At 48.5% G+C, this 13,098-nt stretch overlaps 1 long non-coding RNA gene across 2 annotated transcripts in view; it reads left to right on the top strand.

Moving 5' to 3' along the window:
• LOC138282579 (uncharacterized) overlaps positions 1–13,098 on the top strand; it is a 78,838-nt gene that overhangs the window by 20,121 nt on the left and 45,619 nt on the right. For both annotated transcript variants that reach the window (XR_011200973.1, XR_011200975.1), the window contains exon 2: positions 7,721–7,836. This is a non-coding gene — a long non-coding RNA (uncharacterized lncRNA). The remainder of the gene's footprint in view (positions 1–7,720; positions 7,837–13,098) is intronic.

Genomic DNA, 13,098 nt, shown 5'->3' with positions numbered 1-13,098 from the left:
TTTATGTTTAATTGATTATTAATTATGTAAATTGTGATATACATTTTGTTGTTATATATTAGGTGTAGGTTGCTGGTTTGGTAGGGGCAGTGGGTGGGAAGTCAGTTGAGTAATAAATAATTGATAAATAATTATTAATCTGTCAATTATTTAATTGATTATTAATGATACAAATTGTGTAATACTTATTATTTTTTATGCTTTATATTAAGTGCAGGCTTCTGGGTTTGTACGGGCATATGGTGAGAAGTTATTGAAGTAATTATTAATAATCTATGAACACTGAATCAATTATTAATTATGTTAATTATGTTATTATTTATTTCATGTATATTTTTGATAACCAAATTAAATTTTTTAACACACAGGTAACAATATGTCACATTGGCATAGTTGAGGAAGTAAAGCATAACATAGTTATCTCTGGCACACCCAGAAGAGCTCAGAATCTCATCATGTAACATTAATAAAGCCAACACTGACCACAGTGGTGCCCAGCCCATCCATAATTATAGTGAATCAATTTTAGGATGAATATTCCCCAGCCATCAAGACAAAATTCTAGCATGTTTCTTTGGGCATCCACGTGCCCTGTACACCAATCGTTCTGTTTGGGTGCACCAGTCCATTCCCCCGCCTCCACTTCAGGAGTGTGGGCGGGCAGCTCGCTGTACACTGTGCTGCAATGTCCCTCTTTGCCAACAGCAGTGCCGAACCCAGCAAGGCCCTCTCCGCCTGTATATTCCCCACTCCCTCCATGACCCCAAGGATGACCACCACAGGAGAAGGTTCTATCGCATGTCCCAAGACCGTGGAAAGTTCATCCAACACTTGCATCCAGTATTGTGAAATGACTGGGCAGCCCCACACCACATGGAAAAAATCAGCAGGTGAATGCGTACACAGGTTACATTGAGGTGACAGCCAAAGTCCAGCTCGGTGTAATCTTTCGGGTGTAAGGTAGGCAGAATGCAGGTAAAAGAGTTGCACCAGCCGCAGCCTGGTCGAGGTAGTAATTTCACGTGGTGCTATGAGTGCATCCCTCCAGTCTTCATCCTCGTGTGACCCCCAACCATGCCTCCCAGTGGGATCTCAGGAGTTGGAGGGTTCCAGTAGAATTCAATGTCAGGGACCAATATATTTGAGAAACTTCCCCCTTACCACTCCTCCCATAATCACCTTGGATCGAGTGCGACCCTAATGCCTACATAGGTGAAGCTAAGGCATGGTATACTCGACTGCCAGTCAATGACATCTCGAGTTTTCGACAGAGGCAGAAGAAGGGATTTCCCTGGGATGACAGTGAGGGCCGAGGCCTCTGCAAAGAGGCGTTGGAGGTGGAGGCAGCTGGGACCACTCTCAGCTGGATTTGACATATAGAATACCACATCGTCAGCATACAGGGCGATGCGGTCTTCGTCACCTGTGGGCCATCTCCAGCTGGTGTACAGTGCGTCACTGTATATCAGTTGGACAAAGGGCTCTATGGTCAGGGCAAAAAGAAGGGTACACAAGGGACAACACTGCCTTCTTCCCCTACAGATATTAAAAGCCTCTGACAACGTCCCATTAATAAGGACCCAAGCGGTTGGTTGTGTGTATAGCAGTTGGACCATGCGGTGGAAATTTGTGCCAAAGCCGGCCTTGCTGAGGATCTGACTCAAGTACTCCCAGTACATGGTATTTAAATGCCTTCTCAAAATCTATCAAGAGTAAGGCCAACGGAACGGGAGTTTATAGAGGTGGGCCAACGCAATGTGTAGGCGTCGCAAACAGTTTTTGGTACTACGGGTTGGCATTAAGCAACACTGGTCCGAGTGAATCAAGGATCCCAAGACCAGTCGTAGACGGTTCGCCAGGACAGTGGCTTCAATTTTTATTTCTCCATTACATAAAAAAAACGGATGATAGTCCACACATGAGGTAGACGGGCTGCGTTTTTGGCAAGAACACTATTTTGGCTTGATCGAGATATTGTGGAAAGGCGCCCAAATTCACCTCCTCATCATACAGAGCTTGCAGATGGGTAGTAAGGATATCTAAAATTTTTGAATAAAACTCAGTCAGTAGCCATCAGGGCCTGGGGTTTAACCAGTCTTCAGTGCTGAGATGATGTCACCAGTCTCCTCTATAGAGATAGGTTGGTCTAGTTCTTGGTGCTGAGTGCTTTAGAGGCAAGGCATGGAGACCTCTATGAGAAGTGGTGTTTCTATTTCTGAGTCAGGTCTAGGAGCCTCTTTATGCAAAGTGGCATAGTACCGTGCGAATGTGGCCGCTATGTCATGGGAGGAGCTATGGGTAGTCCCTGCAGAATCAATGATTTCAGGTATAATCAATTGTGCCAAGGACCTACTGGCTAGCCAGTAGAGTAATTTACAGTTTTTATCTCCCCATCCGTATTTCCGTGCCTGAGAGGCACATCAGATTTGTTTCACCATTTCTAGAGAGTGGGCCCAGATTTCTTCCCTTACTAGTGCAAGAGCGTGGTCCACGCCACTGTGTTCATCGTGAGTAAGGACAATTTTTAACTGCAGTGCGCGGACTAAGTGGGCCATGTGTGCTTGCTTGTCCCTTTTCTGGCGTCTAAGAAGGGCTTTGGCATGGCCGCCAATCATAGCTTTACATGTGGCCCACAATGTTGCAGTCGATTGAACCATGCTTTAATTAATTGCAAAATAGGAGCCGAGATTTCTACAGATCCCATCAAGAAACTCTCATCTTGTAAGAGCCACGCATTAAAATGCCACAAGGGTTGCCGGACTGAATCAGGCATGTCAATGCTTAGAAGGATTGGGTCATGATCTGAAATGTCACAGGCCAGTATCCAGACTTGCGTAACCGGCAAGAGATCAGTGGTCGGCATAAATATCATGTCAATGCGAGCGTGTGTATGATGCGCTGTGGAAGTATGCGTGTACTGTTGGTACCAGGGGTGCCAAGTGTGCCATACCTCACAGATGCCAAGAACATTTAGCCATTTACATAGAGAAGTGGAGAGACGACGTCTCACCTCAAATGTGGTTCCTGTGGCATCCAGTGTAGGGTCCAGGACTGCACTTATGTCTCTACCAATGATGGTAAGACCCGTGGCATTTGGGCCACTATATCTGTAAGTGTGTCTAAAAATGGCTTAAGCATCGTAGGTGGGGCTTAGGTACATACCAAGTTTATGGGGTGACCCTCTGACATACCCACCTCAAATGTGGTTCCTGTGGCATCCAGTGTAGGGTCCAGGACTGCACTTATGTCTCTACCAATGATGGTAAGACCCGGGGCATTTGGGCCACTATATCTGTAAGTGTGTCTAAAAATGGCTTGAGCATCGTAGGTGGGGCTTAGGTACATACCAAGTTTATGGGGTGACCCTCTGACATACCCACCACAACAACGTACCGACCCAGGGGATCCAACCATGACTTATGTACTACCAGTGGGAAACCACGGCGCAGAAGTATCACCACCCCTTGGGAGTCCTGTGTGAAAACACCCGTGTTATACATGGTCAATCCCACATCCTGCGAGGAAAGGGCAGGAAACTCCCATTATCTGCATTTCCTGTAGGAATGGAATGGAAGAGCGGAGTTGTAATGCATATCGCAGCACTGTTGCTTGTTTAATCTGGTTCAGGAGACCGTTCACGTTCCATGATGTTACTGTGTATGGGGCCATAAAATGGGTGCTGCAGCACTGTGGACCGGATCAGAGTATGTGCTGGTAAGAACAAGGGGCCAGCTCAACCAGTAAGGCACATAGAATTGTACTCGGGGGAGCTCTTCCGGTGACTTTAACAAAGCTACACTATGGGGGTCATTACGACCTCAGCGGTCTTTTTGCAAGTCCGCCGAGGGACCGCCGTGCGGTTTGCCGCTCGGCGTATTATGACTGTTGGCTGCTCTCCGTCGTTATTCCGACGGAGAGCCGCCAACAGCCATACTTGCGGGCGGCGGGGAAGTGGAGGTTGCTCCACTTCCACCGCCACGCCAACAGAACACTGCCCAGCGAATCACGTCCTGTGATTCGCCGTGGCGGTGTTCTGTTGGCGGTGTGGTGTCGGCAGAGCTGCCCCCATGTCTCCCGTCCCCTCCCGGAGGATCGACGGACCAGGTAAGTCGATCGTCCGTTAGGGGAAGGGGGTGGGAGGGTGTTGGGTGTTGAGTGCGTGCATGGGGGTGTGCGTGTGTGTATGTAGAGGGTGTGTGTGAGTGTATGTATGCTTGCGGGGGTGTTTTGTGTATGGGAATGAGTGCGTGTATGGCTGTGGGTATGTGTGTATGGATGTGTGTGTGTATGTTTGAATGTGGGTGTGCGTGTCTGACTGTGTGTGTGGATGTAGGCATGTATGTCGGGGTGTGTGCGTGTGTGTGTTGGTGATGCCTCCATCCATGTCGGGTGTGTGTGAGTAATGTTATGTTGGGGGTCGGGGTGGGGAGGGGGTCCCTGCCACCTTTGGGGGGTGGCAGGGGTGGTGGGGGTGTAGGGGAGGGAGTCGGGGTGGGGGTGGGGGAGACCCCTATCAGTGCCAGGGAAGGAATTCCCTGGCACTGATAGTGCTTACCGCCATGGATTTCATGGCGGTTGAAACCGCTGGAAATCCACGGCGGTAAGCCGGTTCCAAATACCTCTGGCGGTACACTGATGGCCGCCGGGCTGGAGAACCAGGTGTCCAGCCCGGCAGTCGTCTCCGCCCTGGCGGGCGGGACGGAGAACCGGCGGATGACCATGGCAGTAACCGCCATGGTCATAATACACCAAGGTCAGACCGCCAGCCTGTTGGCGGTCTTACCGCCGGTTCTCTGCCATCCGCCAGGGTTGTAATGACCCCCTATGTGACAACCTGGAACAAAGCAGGGTAAAATAATCTTTGAACAAATAAGCTTGTAAAAAACTAATCAAAGACAACCCAACTCCCCCATCTCGTACTCCCCCTAAAAGAAGAAGCATCTGTCGCCCCCGCCCAGCCCCAATAGTGACTAAAGAAAAAATAAACTTTTGATGTGATATCGAGTTGTGGACCCCTCGAAGTTGTAGGATAAACATATTGTCATGCCAACCATTACAGACCATGTGGCCTGCCTCCATAGAGAAGATGAGTGAGTCATATCAAGGGTCTCTGGCTTAGCCATTTCCTGCCTCGTTTCAAAGTCTGGTGTCCAACCTTGACATCTGGAGTGGGATCTCTGTGATGCAGGGATATCGGTGGTGATGATCCAGAACTCAGCAATCGTGAGTCCTGTTGGTTTTTCCCATGTTGCTGGGGGGATATAGGTCAGGAGTATTTGGACCATCCAAGTCTCCTCTCCTTCATTTTAGATGGACATGGCAGAGTCAGTTGAGAGGAGGAGAGCGAGCCAACACCACCCCAGAGACATTGATCCTCTGTTAGCCATTCCCAGGCTGAATCAGGAGTATCAAAAAAGTGGGATTTTCCGGGAACCAGAGCATAGATGACAATTGCAATGCTATTAATTTCTGCCTAACATGTTCAGGAGTGGGGACTTGCTTGGATGTCTCATGAGAAGTCTGGAAATACCAGGATCTTGGAGTTCTGAAATCAGAAGTCTGTTTGCACGTGTGCTTCCTTCAAGATTGACTACCAGTCTCGAAAGTTAAAGAACTGAGTGATCATTGGCCTGGGTGTGGCACCAGGGGGTGGTTTAGCCGTGAGAGCTCTGTGTGCACGTTTAATAGAGAACCATGGGTCCAGCTTATCTGGTAGCATCCAAGTATTCAACCGAGTCTTGCAGAATTTAGCATTCTGGGACCCCTCAACTCCCTCCAGAAAGCCTACGAACCATAGGTTGTTGCACCTCGAGGGGTTCTCTGCATCCTCCACTCTTTGGTGGAGCTCATGGGTACACCTGAGAAGGCAGTTTGCCCTAGTCTTCAGTTCAATGACTTTGTCTTCGACAGAGGAAATGCATGCCTCTAAAATGTGGGTTGTGGCGTTTTCGAGGTCCTGCCTAAGTAGAACCATAAGTTGATGGACCCTCTAGTGCAGTGGTCTCCAAACTTTTTAATGCCACGCCCCCCCAGTTGGAAAAAAAAAATCCTTGCTCCCCCCTCAGAATTTTTCACAATTATTGTATAAGGATGGTAATGTTTAAATATGTCTAGGCCTATTTAAACATTACAGTTAAATACTGTTACCTTTTTAAAAATGCAATATCATGCTTCTGCTTAAAACAAAGGCCTGTTATCTGTATAATTCTTCTTTTGGACAGAATCTGGCACCCCCCCTAGGATTACTTGGGGGCCTCCCTAGTGCCCGCCCCCGAGTTTGAAGACCTCTGCTATAGTGAGTGCCACTGGCCAGTGGTCGCACATGTTTGGAGGGCGTGGTACACAATTGTCGGGTCCCGGCCTTAGTTGGCAGCATCTTTGGTGCCAACCATTAACCCTCCCTCTGCGAAAAAGGCCACCTCATGATCCGCTCCCTGAGGGGCACCTCACATGTCTCACCTGCAGGATAGAAGTTACTTTAGTGGTCCCATTCAATCGCACTGCCCAGGGATCACAGACTATTCGGTGCGGGGGCCACTGCCTCTATGATTCAGGGCATTCATTAGGGAGGTCAGTCCATTTGCTCTAGCGGCACTGCCAAGGGTCACACGCCTCAGGCTGTCCACGTCCACCTCCAGTGGATCAGGTCTGGCAGGCCCAGTAGCTGCAGAAGTCATTGGGAGGAGGCTCTGGGCACCGTCGCTCACCCTGGTTGCAGGACCACCCCACCTCAGCTGGAGAATTCCAGATGCCAGAGGGACACAGCGCATGCCCCCCCTAGCAGTGACACAACACCCCCAACCACCTCATCCCAGACCATCGAAGGAGCAGCCGGGAGTGCATGATTCCAACCTGGGTGCCCAGGGCAGCCAACGCGTGCCCCACTTGATGCAATGCTCCGCTTCGGGCTCTCCAACAGCCTCTCCCGCCAGCCATGGATCGAGAAGCTGCACGGGTGAGGAAGGGCAGCAAGATAGCAGTAGGGGTATGCTGCCACCCCTCCCCCCGAGCCAAGGCCGGGAAGCACAAAGTGCTGCAATGCAGGCTGGCCCGATCTTCGATTGCTAGCGGCCGCCTGCCTCCGCCACCTTCTCAGGGCGCTGTGCCTCCACAGATGTCAGTTCTTTCCCTTGCGTTCAGCTCTGTTGTGGAGGGCAAACACAGCTGGGATGAAAGCAATCATGGCCTCTAAGTTGGCACAGATATTTACTCTGTGCTGTGGGCAAGGGCCATCCCGCTCCCCCAGTCGTCCATTAGCCGCCCTCCTCTGCTATCTTGTCAGGGCGCCACGGCTTCTTCAGACGCTCATCTCCTCTCACAACCACAGCGACCACAGCATGCCACTCAGTAGGGTATTACTCTCTATGAAGGAGGGCATATATACAGTCCTTGTAGTGATCTGTGTGGCTGGGCAATGGCGAGGATGGCGGCGGATGACGGAGGGGTCCGGAGCACTCTTAGAGTGCAACTGCCAACTTGACACCCCAAACCACGCCCCATTTCATTATATTTTACGTGTGGGCTGCTAGGTTTGTGGGGGTTTAGTGTGGGAAGTAATAATAAGTAATAATTTTCTATTGATAATCAGTACGTTAACAATTATGTACAATGTTTAATTGTTTTGCATTTTTATGTATAATTTATCTTTTGGGTAAATGAAAGTTTTCCTATTAAGAGTTTTGTATTTGTTGTAAAAAGATTTTGTCTGTTTTTTTAACAGTCAGATCGGAGAAAGGCTGATGGAGGAGGAGTCGGATGCTGGTTAACGGGAGTGAGGAGGACACGAGGAGGAGGCGGGACGGGCTGTGAGTAGGACAGGTGGTGGCAGTGATCATGGTGAGTGGGGAGAGTTAGGAAATTTTGGGGGTTGGGGTGCAGGATCAGGAGGGCTCCTGAGGGTGACAAGGGGCTGGGGGGTTGGGTGTCAGCAGCTGGCTGAGCTGAGCGGTCTGTCCTTTGGCGGCGTTGTGTGGTGGTGAGGGAAAGTGTGGTGGGGTGAGGTGAGTGGGGTGGTGGAGGTGGAGGTGGTGGAGGTCAGCAGAGGTCAGCGAGGGTTCATTTGTGCAGAGCTGTGTGAAGCGGCGCATGGTGCAGGGTTGGTGGGCTTAGTGGGTCTCGAGCGTGCCTTTGGAGCATAGGAGCAGGTTGTGTGGGTATCCCACCATATCTGCCACACATCTGGTGCTCTGTGCGCCCGGGTCACGCATTTCCCACACTGTAGACCTTGCTGCCTGTGCCCTCTACCGAGGGCCTAGCTCTCTGATTTACTATCTGCTTCACCTTTGGTTTGCTTCGCCTTTGACCCCCACCTGCCACCCTCGCTCTGCCAGCCACGTGCCACTCGTCACACACCACACGCCACAGGCCTTGAGGCATGACCCGAGCCGCATGCCCTCCCCCTGCTTCGCTCTATGCCCTGTCCTGCTCTATCCCCTCACTCTTTTCCTCCCCCTCTCCGTGTTGGTGTCCATCCGTTCCACTTCCATGCCTTCTGCCACCCTGTTTCGCTGCTGCACCACTTTGGGTAGTTCCTGGCAGTTTAGGAGACCTAAGCCGCACACTCCATCCCCGGTCATCGCATCCCTCGATCCCCCGGGCCACAAGCAGGCCAATTCAGCAGGAGACCTTGTGAAACGGGATTCCTCGACTGGCCCATCCATCAGAGGTAAGCGTGGTTGTTCCAGGTAACAGCCGCAGAGCGAGTGCACCAGGTCCACTCGGAAGCAGCCCAGCTAGGTCTGGGTGCGGCTTGTGAGTTGCCTGAGTGCCCCGCTCACCTCCTGTCCCCGAGTTAAAGATCTCTTTGTTTTTTGCCTCCAACAACCTCAAGATACCAGGCACAAGTGGAGTGTGAGTTACCAGAGAAATCTGAGACCGCTTCCCCAAGTCATCATGAGATCTGGTTGAGTCAGGGTTCTTACGGAGTGCAAAACTAGGACCCAAAGACCCCAAAGGAGGGTGCAAAGGAAAGGGAAATGTCCCACACCGGGAGCATAAAAACAGCGGACTTTACCAACTAGCACTGCCTCTTACTCCTCTTCAGGTCTACCTTAAGAAGCCAGGAAGCATTAATAAATTTGCATTTTTAAAAGAACCAACTGCTGCCATTTTTTGAAATCCTGACAACATTGAGGGCCTTCCAACCCCACTGGTCCCGCAAATATTGGGTTCAGTACAGATGTGGAAGGATGCATCAGGCAATAAAAACTCACCAAGAACTTCACACTTTCTCGACAGCCTCTATCCAGCATTTGGAGTCGGAATGGCCTTTTCAGGAGACTTCAAAGGAGCAAACCGCTGTAGGATACAGTGTAAACTTAGTCCACAAGCTACCGAATAGCCCCCAGGATATGAGTAACGCAACAGTGCATAAGAAATTTCAGGTGTGTAGCACCCTGATCACGGCTCAGGTTCATGCTCCGGCGCAAAAAACTCCTCAAGGCGTCCGGCAACAGGACATGACAGTCAATCTTTGCAACACTCAGTTTCCAGTCACTCTCGGAAACCTGACAGAGGCTTTCAATGGCCCAGTGTTTGCCGGAACTTGCCAACAGTCCACTTCCATGTTACGGTCAAGCCCTGCCATAAAGGGGGCTAAAGAGAGGTTGGACATCTGCATTGGTGCATCTACAGGAAAAATGGAAGACACTTGGCTGCAGTCACTCTCCATAACAAATGACAAAGCCCTAGTCGAGGCAATGGACCTGAAAACTTTTGACTTGTCAAACACTAAAGAAAAGTACCTGAGCCCACCAAAACTGTCGGAGAAGGCTAATCAAAGCCTGGCTGTACTGCAACAAGAAAGAATTTCCAACTCGAACATTGAAGTCTCAAGTGACATGAGCGAATCACAACAAAATATAGGTGCAATGGAACTTAGCAACTTGGATACTCCAGCCACTAACAACAGCCCTCCAGATGGCAGCAATAGAAACAGTGAAACTCTCTCTAGAAGCCATCTTCCAGATGAATTTTCCAGCTGCAAGTTGGGGGATCTCGCCTGGCTACACGCCTCTCTTCTAAACGCCCTCTACACTTCAACGACAGTTTTCAACATGCAATTGGACAAACTAGATTTACAAATTAACCTAGTGAATATTAGGCCACTCACATTGCAGATATTAATCAAAAACTAGATCTCTTGGCCATCTGGCCACCTGTTCTAAAGGCTAATGTGGATGAACAGCAAGATCCCTGCAAATGTGGACCGATCATCGACAAACTGAGTACACTACCAAATATTTTAACAGACATGTTAGAAAAAATAAAAATAAATAAGAGTAACATTTTTATTCCCAGAAATCCTAAACAAGGACTATCCCACTCAGTGCTTCTGTAAAAGAAACTAGGAGCAGTGCCAACAAAAGATTACTGCTCAAGCTGTCCAGTAAAAAATGGGTCAAATGCTCAGGGCACAACCTTCTGTGCAAATGATGACCCAAAAGCACCAAGTAGGCTACCTATAGCCTCAGGCACTCCAGATGTTGTTCATGCCAATGTAACGGGGGCAAAGATGGAAAAATCAGCGTCGACAAACACAAATTGTACAGACAAATTTACACAGATGGGAAAAACAGCGTTGACAAATCCAAATTGTACAGACAAACTTACAGCACCAATACACAAATGTCCATCTAAAAGGCAAAAACAAAACGAGCCAGAAAGACAAGTAAAAAACATATAATAAAGACAGTAGTGGCAACTTTTACCCCATATTTTTGGCAAAATCAAAGCCACTAACATCTCTGGTTCCTCAAGCAATCGCCAGGTTTCAAACTATGCAAAAATTACAAGGGCAGGGGCAGCTAATGGTTCAGTTCAGTTAATTTCCACGACATACAATCTGCTGCCACTCCACTATCTGCAAAGCACAAAGTGCACTGGCCGACAAAACAACTTCAGATTAACTTACACTATCGGGACCTGAGGGATGCGGAGCTCATGGATCTGACTTCAGGTCAGGGGTGCACAATGTCAGCACCAGAAAACATGTTAGCAAATATAGGTAGCGAAAAACCTGAGGTTCAAACAGTTACCCAACTATCAGCGCAAGATCTTCCAGGGATGCCAGTGACATTAGTACCAAAGTTAAAGGATGCTTCGCATACAGTGGCATAGGGGGCCGATCTGTCTTTCAGGAATCCGAGGCAGTCAGTGCATCCAAGGCCACCCACACAAGGTGACTTCTTGCAATTCACAGCTATCTGTCCTGCTGCCACAACGGGCAATTCGCTGAGAGCCAAGTCACATTCACGGAACAACAGTGATGCAGAACAAATACAGCCTATTCGTCAGTCCAGCAAACCATCCCCCACAGAAAATCATCCACAGTCCAGCACTAAGATCGCTTGTTGGGAAAATATTTCAGAAACAAGTCTAAACTTGAACTACCCTTCTAGGGTGGTATAAATTAGTAATGAACAACCACAAACGTTACGTTTCAGAATACACAAACTCTTACGACCAAAGAACAAAAGAAGACCAGTCAAGTGGACATGCCTATGATGGGCCCAAATAGCAAACAGTGAGAGGGTGATCAGCCGAAAAAGCCAGCGCCACACGTAATCACAGATTACTCCCTCTAACCTAAGCACAGCCATTACTTAGATAATGGCTGGGAATCAAGGCAGATCATTCTAACTCCACAATATACATCACCAGGCCAACAAGACTACTTGAACAGGGGCAACATCCTGATGCTGCTGGCTGAGTTGCCATCAACTCAGAAGATTGTAACTACAGTCTTAATGTCTGTGGAATTCCTCTCCAGCAGCGACCAGTACGGGCCAGAGCAAACATCCACTACTTGGAGAGTAAGGGAAATAGTTACATCAATTGTGGACGGAAAAATACAATTTGAAGCATGGGGAATATTGCTGTCAGAACCGCCAGACTATGCTACCCTCTCCCTCTGCTGTCCAGTTCTATTGAAAAATTATCAATCAGACTTAAAGGCCCATGAATACACACTGGAGATGAATATAAGGGAGTCAGAGAAGAAGCAGCACAGTAGGGCAGAGGTCAACAAAAAACTTTGCATGGCCCCCCAATTGCTCGAAGCAACATGCCGATACCCCTACGACCACATAATGATGCTCAGGACGAACTGAGGTGGATGGCTCACATCTTAAACTCAAGAAGGAGCAACTGACTTAACAATTACAACATAGAAAATGTGGATCAGGGGTCTGCTGTTACCATCATGTCCTGGAATATCGCTGGATCAAAAACTATTATTACAGATGGATTTGCAATAGTAAACAGTTGCAACTACACTATAATCATATTGCAAGAAACAAGGCTATTAGATCCGGTCCACTTAGGAGGTTACACATTATACCACGTCAGTGCTGAAAAATGAAATAAATCGAGCAGGCCAAGTGGAGGTCTAGCCACGTATGTCTCCACGGCACTGCACGCTACAACAGAGCAACTGGAATTCTCAAAAAAAGATCTGCAGGCCGTCAAACTCATTTTCAGTGACAACCGACAAACTCCTCTTGTAATTTTTTAATGTCTATGCTCATCCGCAGAAACTTTGGAAAACCCTGCTTTTTGAGAAATTACTGAGTAAAGCAGAAGAGATAAGATGCGCTCACCCAACATGGGACATTCTAGTGATGGGTGACTTCAATGGCCACTTTATTCATACTCCTGAACCTGGTGAGCACTTGGCAGCTGAAAACGCTACATGGTCAGTTCTGCCTCAACTTCCACCAATCCGGAAGAGATCAGCGCAATGGGCAAGCAAATGGTCGAGGCATTAGAGCATTTGAGCATGAGGGTTTTAAATGGCAGGGCCAAAGTTGACATGCCGCCTAGCTATACCCACTATAGCACAAAGGCTGCAACCATAATATACTACACGCCTCTGTCTCTTCCCCTGTTATCACACGTGAGGAAATTTAACATCAAAACTACTCTCCACAGCGATTACTCATACCAACATATAGAACTGGACTTGAATGCCCCACACTTCTTTCCTGTCGTCGCTGAACTAGGAAGTATTGCATTTACCAGCTTAAAAAGTCTGATTTGGTCAGAGTCTTCATTACTGCGGCTGTGTGAAATGATAAAAACCCTGTTTCAATCTACAAC

The sequence above is a fragment of the Pleurodeles waltl genome, chromosome 1_1 (assembly GCF_031143425.1).
Source record: "Pleurodeles waltl isolate 20211129_DDA chromosome 1_1, aPleWal1.hap1.20221129, whole genome shotgun sequence".
Classification (NCBI taxonomy): domain Eukaryota; kingdom Metazoa; phylum Chordata; class Amphibia; order Caudata; family Salamandridae; genus Pleurodeles; species Pleurodeles waltl.
The sequence above is the reverse complement of the archived record's forward strand: the minus strand, read 5'-3'. Positions and strand labels throughout refer to the sequence as shown.